The following is a 7,301-nucleotide window of genomic DNA, read 5'->3' as shown; positions in this document are numbered from 1 at the left end:
ACGTTCCAAAATTTATGTTTACCTTCTTATACAGTTAAAATGAATTCAATTCTCTATATTAACAGAACAAAAGCTTGTTTAAATTTATAAAATTATTTAAAAGTCGAGATAAACCCTGTAAAAAAAAATTATATATTTTTTTTCTTGTTAACCTATCAAAAATATAATTTTAAAAAATAACCACGTAATGAACGTATATTGCTTTAAATTTCGGCTTAATAATAAACAATGAAGGGTCATACAATCCAAAGAAAAGGATAATAAATTTTAATCATTGAACCAATTCTTTGACTTTAAAACGATACTCAACTTGAAAAACTCAATTCCGAAGCAATAATACCAATTTTTATATATAAATTATATTCGGATGACCTCGCTCGGTCTACTTATTGCAGTCAATCCTGATCAATGTTATAACTAAAGTTATGTGATATGTCCATTGACGACATATATTTTTAAATCTAATCTCTGTAATAAACACTAGCGAAAGGTCACTCTCAAATAAGAATATAGTTTAATATTTAATAAATTTAATAATAAATGTTTAATAAATTAAAGTTTATAGTTAAGACATAATAAAACTAAAAATTAAAAAAGTTAGCACTGAATTACAACTAAACAAAAAACCATTCTTATAATACATATGTTAGCAGTTTGTATATATATTTAAATCTGAAAACACTAATATTAAATTTAAGTAGAAATATTTCTAGTTTTAAGCACTCGAAATGTATTAAATTTGATCAAAATTCTTTCAAAAGTACTTTATATATTTAAAAGTTTGGAAAATTTTATTAATAATTGAGCTAAGTTTCAAGGGTAATTTGCTCTCCTTCTTATAAGAAATTATTAGTATTTTTAAAGGGTATCTGTAGTTCTAGTAATAGATTATTATTCTTCAGGAGTAAGACTAATTCTCTAATAGAAGCTAGAATACGAGAGCTTTCACTAGAGATTTATCGTAAGATTTCCCTTAATTATGTCACGAAAAAAAAAAAATAAATAAATAATAGTTATTTAGTTCAAGCCATTGGTTAATGAAACAAAAATTTCTCTAAACTTTCGCAACATTAATTTGATATAACAGTTTCGAAATGAAAATGACGCGTCTGTAAATAGTAAAAGAAAGTAGATTAAACTTTTACATTATGTTCCTTTATTTAAATTTACTGCTTGATAAAGTCAAGCAATAAATTAAATTACAGGAACAAAATTAAAATTTTATCAATAATGTTTTCATTTCTTATATCATGCTCATAAATAATTCAATAATTATGATCTTAATGTAATAAAATTTCGATTTTTATTTCAAAAAAATAAATTATATTTTCCATGCTTTTATAAATAAACGTTCAATTATATTATTTTTCTTATTAGTTTAATATATTTGACAACGCTGTTTAAACACACACTAAATATTTTCAGATTATTTATATAAGCAATTTAATTCGATATTAAATTGAGGATTTGAATAATTATATACATAAATTTACAAATTAATTTTTGCGTAGAGAAAATTGTAGATGGTAAACTGACGTGCGAGTTCATCATCCAGAAAATAATAAGAAGAGGAAAGGAGGAGAGAGAACAGATCATAACCAAATGGTTAAGAAGTTAACTCTGGGGATCTGGGATCGAATCCGGGAGAATAGACTCCCCAAAAATTTTTCGTGGGCGTGTTTATCCCAAATATATCAGACCTACTGCTCTTCATCACACAAACATGGTTCCAAGATTCCAGGTTAAATTTACTGGAATTTCAACAGGGGAAAATAAGTGTATATTCTCTGGTCAGAAAAAGTATTTTTTCTGACCAGAGAATATACACTTTTGCTGGAATTTCAATATATTTACAAATGAATTACGTAACGAAAATAATTTTATTTACAGAAATTCTTCAGTTGCACCAATCACTGAAATCGCTAAGTTACGCAGAACATTAAAAATCATCGCTTATTGCAAAATTTTACGAGAAGATTATTGAGATATAAAAATATTTTCAGTAAATAAATACAATATATAAACTTTCCTTTAAATTATTTATCTTTTATATTTCGAAATGCTGCACTAAATGTAAAATTTATTACTCCTCAACCAATGAAGTATTGAAGAAAATTGTCATTTTCGTTATTTTTCAATTAGAGAAACAAGAAATTCTCTTAAAACTATAAAATATCCTAGCAACATATACAGTATAAGAGAATGAAATTTTATATGAACTTGTAATCTCGAGCAATTCACTAATATTGTAAAATTTTTAGTAATAATTTTGGCAAATTAATTAAAAAGGTTTGGGCAAAAATTAAAAGAAAACCATGTTTATTTTTTTTTTAAATAATTAATAATTTTTAAATTTCTTATGCATTTTCCCTGGCAAATTCTGCAGAGAAATGAGGTTTATCATAATTCTTAAAACAGAAACTAGTCACTTCTAACCACTCTTTCAATAGAATTACAAAAATTGTTTTGATTTCTTAAATTTGTATTAAAATTTTTCTTTATCCTGTTTAAGCTTACAAATCAATTCTCTGGAAAAAAATATCATAAAAATTTATTTATCGATCTAAATTATATAATAGAGAATATAGATTAACACTAAGACTTAACGTTAACAAAATAAAAACCAAAATTATTGTCTAATTTCATCAAACCAATGGTACAATTAGCATTAGTTTGGCAAAATTAACAGATTAAGTTAGTTTGTTTATCATTAGTTATTTACATTTTACGGAATAAATTTATTTTCGTTAAAAATGTCGAGATAATACTTAATTACAATGAATTATTTATTTTTAGATCCTTAAAATCAATTGATTTTGAGAGTGTTAGAGAGGAGATTGTCCATACCTCTACTACATATTCACATAAGTTTATGTCTATGGAGGCCATAAAAATACGCGAATAAAATTAATAAAGCTTGAAAGTTTTTCTGGTGAAATGTTAGTCTAATAAAATTTTTAAAATAAAAAAATATAAGATTAAATTTTGGGGTTAATCTGTATCCGGAATTCAAGCCAAAAATGATCTTGTTGGCTCTATCTGGACCTGATATTTATTATATTTTATGTTTAAAACAAAATGAAATATTATTATAATTCTTACTTTACTGTGAAAGTTTTTAAAATTAAACGGCGAAATCTATACGTAGAATTGCTTTATAATTAGACCATTTTTCTGAAAACTTGATCAAATTCTCAGATAAAGATTATAAAGATAAATTTGTATTTTTATTTTATTAAATGTTTAAATTATTTTTATGTATTTACATGGCTTAAATCGAAAAAATAATGTATAAGGAAAAATATACAAAAATAACGACCAATTACTTTTATATTTTAAAAGTAAATTTAATATGTAGACTTACATGAAGGAAAAATTTCTACGAAAATGAGGATTTTTTCTATATATATTATTTCCTATAAAGATAAAGCTTATATGCATTTTTTTCCTCCCAGAAAATAAATTGTTTACTTTTTTTTAAACAAAATTAAATTAAAACAGCATTTAAAAAATACCTTTTATTTAAATAGTGTTTAAAAAATGTTTTTAATTTAGCCTAATACGTAAAAATAAATCTATACTTATAAATTAATACACATCTTATTATAATGCTTGAAAATACATACAATATGATCTTTAACTGAATTTTTTTAATGATTAAAGAATTATTTAAGACAAAATATATGAAAAATATATTCATTCACAATGCATCTTGTCTGATAAAAAGGAATTTCTAGGAGAGGAAGTTGGTTAATTCCTTAGGATATCCATTTTTATGATCAGATAAAGAGAGGAGCTCGATTCTAAAAACAATTTCATACAGGATATTTCCGTATATAGAATAAATATAGTATAAATATCTAACAATAATAATGATTGTGAACTTCTATAAAAGAAAAACTAGAACAGAAGATAATATGATCTTGGAAGTAATATAGAATCTTAGAATTTCTGAATGCAATTAAGAGGAAGTTCTATCTGGAGGACATATGACATTTCGTGATGCAAGAGTTTTTATGTAGAAAATGATATTTAATAGGTTAAAATGAATAATATCGCGGTTTTTATATAGAAGCAATTCATTATTCTTCCGGCTTATGAAGTTTCAAAATTCAGATAATATCTTAAAACAAAAGAAAGTATGTGAAGAAGGATTAAGTTGATTCTCGCAGGAAGTTGATCATCTAAAGAATAATGTTTTTTCAATTTAGTTTCCGGGATATTATGATTTCCTTCGAATATTTCGTTTTCCTTAGAAAATACTTGAACTTTAATTTTACTCATAAAATTACAGCACATTTAATTACGGTTTAAACATAAATTTAAAAAATTTGACAAAGAATAGCAAAACCGTTCAAGTTGGACATCCTTTCTAAATCGAACTCTTAAGCACTCATCGACGAAAAGTTACGCAACCAAATAGAATTGTACTATTACAATAAAACTCGGCACAAAGCATTACCTCAGACTGCATATAAATCATTACAGTAGCGGCCAAATTGCATGTCAAGTAACACCACTAGAGCGCCTGAATAACGCTCTTCCCCAGTATCCTACAGAAAAGCTCACAGAGAATCAGTGTTCAAAATTTTTAGCGTACCTGTTCAGGAGAACTTCGAATGTCAGGCATGCTTTTACATCCCACTCAGGATATTACGCACAGCTGACAGAATTTGAGAAAGGACGCATCATCCGGCTAAGAAAAGCAGGATGGCCAATTTGTTGAATTTCTTGTCATTCTAGAGCTCTCTAGGGAATCTATTCTATTCTGACCTAAGGATTCTATTCTATTCTACAAGGCCGCCGAGAGAGAAAATCTGGGGAATTATTTTCCAGGCCCAGGGACCCGTAGTGGTTCCATAAATTAATGCAATTTTTACTAATAAAAATGAAAAGTTTTACGATTGCTTTTTAATAATGAACAAATATTCTACGTATTTCATTTATTCAAAAAACACGGAAAAAGAGCTCTACACCCATACAAGTTCTCAACGACCTTGCCTATCAGGTGGTGTTAGGGTAGTGAATACGTCAATGTACAAATACACAGCAGGCAGGCTTTTCATGCAACAGACAGACCATCAGGATAGATGATCACCAGGATCAGGATCGTGAGACAAGCACGAACAGCTGCAACGGAGTCTTTGTCCACCACCTAGAGACAGGTGGAAGCCTCGTTACAGAATTCTGTCCAGTATAATTAAAAGGCGACTAGCAAAGGGAAATTTTCACGCACGATGACTACTACGTGTCCTGCCATTAAAACCTCTAAATTTTCGGCTTCGTTTGCAGTGGTGCCATGACAGAGAAATCCAAGCTGATATCACGGCACTACTGCAAACGAAGTGTCTCTAGAACGAATCCTAATTCCGATTATGAACGGGTGACCACCGTGTAGTACGGAGGACAACTGGTGAGCGATTTAATTAATCCCACTTTTACTGTTGAGCGATGAACTGCCCCCATTGCTTGCGTGCTGTTCTGTAGTCATTTCGTATGACTAGTATAGGTACGAGGGACATGACAGCACAATATAAGTTCAGCAGATCCTGTGTCCTCATGTGTTGCCTTTCATAGTAGGGCTGTGGACAGCCATTTTGCAGCAGCATACAGCTAAGATTTCTCAGAATTTCTCGCTTGTCACACTTTCTTGGCCTGCCCGTTTTTTAGATTTGTCGTCCGAGTATTTATGGGACCAGATAAGCCACCTACGAGTGTAAGGAATCTGGGGTTGCAGTTGCAACATTGTGTATTCAGGCAAGAGAAGGGCTTACAAAATTTTAAAAGGCTGCTTTAAATTTTATCGTTATTGCAAAACAAATTGTCCCTTTGCCATGATATTCCAATCACTTACCATCCTCATTACTTTCGACTTAATAGTTTCCAATTCGATTCCAACACCGCATCCTTTGCGCGTAGCTTTTTTTGTTAATGAGTACGAAAACTTCTCAGGATTCCTTTAAATAATTTTTGCACCGAGGCACATTTGGATCTCATTGCCGAAGGACTTTCATAGTTGAGTTAACAAGTATAATGAGAAATGATCAATTTTAACACTTAAAATGATATTTAGACTTTCTTGTAATAACGCATAATAAATTAATAACAAATGTATTTTTAAAAAAAATATCATATTAAATACATTTGTTATTAATATGCTATTCAAATTACCTACATAAATCGTAAGTTGATTTATACAATTGTTTTCCTTTTCCTTCTAGACAAGTGCCCTCAATACATTTGGCTTATTTTTGTGGAACCAAGTGTCCAACTTAAAAAGGTTTTACATAATATTTAAAACAATCAGAGAAGCTAAAACGTTCTACTTTAACCTCACTCTAGAGTGGCATATAGCATAATACTTGGACTTTAAAACAACAGACACTTCCCCGGAGTCTATTCCTCGCCACCTGGTTGACCTTCCTGACCTAACCTGTTATAGATTATGGTCTCGTCTTTTTGAAGGTCAACTTAGACACGTTAACGCCTCCATTTCTTACTCCGATCTCATTTTTTTAGTTTATCTCATCTCTGGATTCAAAAAAATTCCATTTTAATCAAAAATCAAATCAATTTACCAATTTAATCAATCGTCCACCACATGACAGAAAACATCTAGATAAGAATGATGATGGCTCTTGAAGATGTCAAAATGTTTAGATTAGTCGTTTCTAAATTATTCAAACCTTTAATAATAAATAAAAAATAAGATGTGAAATAAAAAGAATTATATAACATAAATATGATTTTAGATAGGATTTATGTAAATGTATATAGTATATGAAGAAAAAATGAACATTTACCTTAACACTTAATATTATCATATCAGCTGGGTCAAGCGTAAACAAAAAAAAAAAAAAAAAAAAAAAAAACTCTACAGGAAAAGTCAAATATGCTTTAAAAAAGTAATTATTTTCACAAATATCTAATTTTACCACTCAAAATCTATATATTTATTTATATAGAGAATGCTTCAAAAGCCATTTTTTCTGTTGAAAACATCAATTAAAATGTAATCTTTAATAAGAAATCATATCTAAGAGATAATTTAACGCATTTTATTTTTAATTTTCATATAAAAAAAACTGTTTCCTTATTAAGAAAGAGATCAAATTTATAATTCGAAAATTGTGCTAAAAACAAAGATTTTTCAAACTATTTATACATAAAAAATAATGTTATTCGTAATGTTAGTATTCAATGCTTGTTTTCCCATATTTTCACTATTTGTTTCCTTTACTTTGTTTCTTACATTTTAAACAACAAAACTTATAAAATGTATAAAAGCCATATTTATTATT

This window comes from Centruroides vittatus, unplaced genomic scaffold (genome assembly GCF_030686945.1).
Source record: "Centruroides vittatus isolate TY-2023 unplaced genomic scaffold, ASM3068694v2 contig_9, whole genome shotgun sequence".
Lineage (NCBI taxonomy): Eukaryota > Metazoa > Arthropoda > Arachnida > Scorpiones > Buthidae > Centruroides > Centruroides vittatus.
This window is presented reverse-complemented; position numbering follows the sequence as displayed.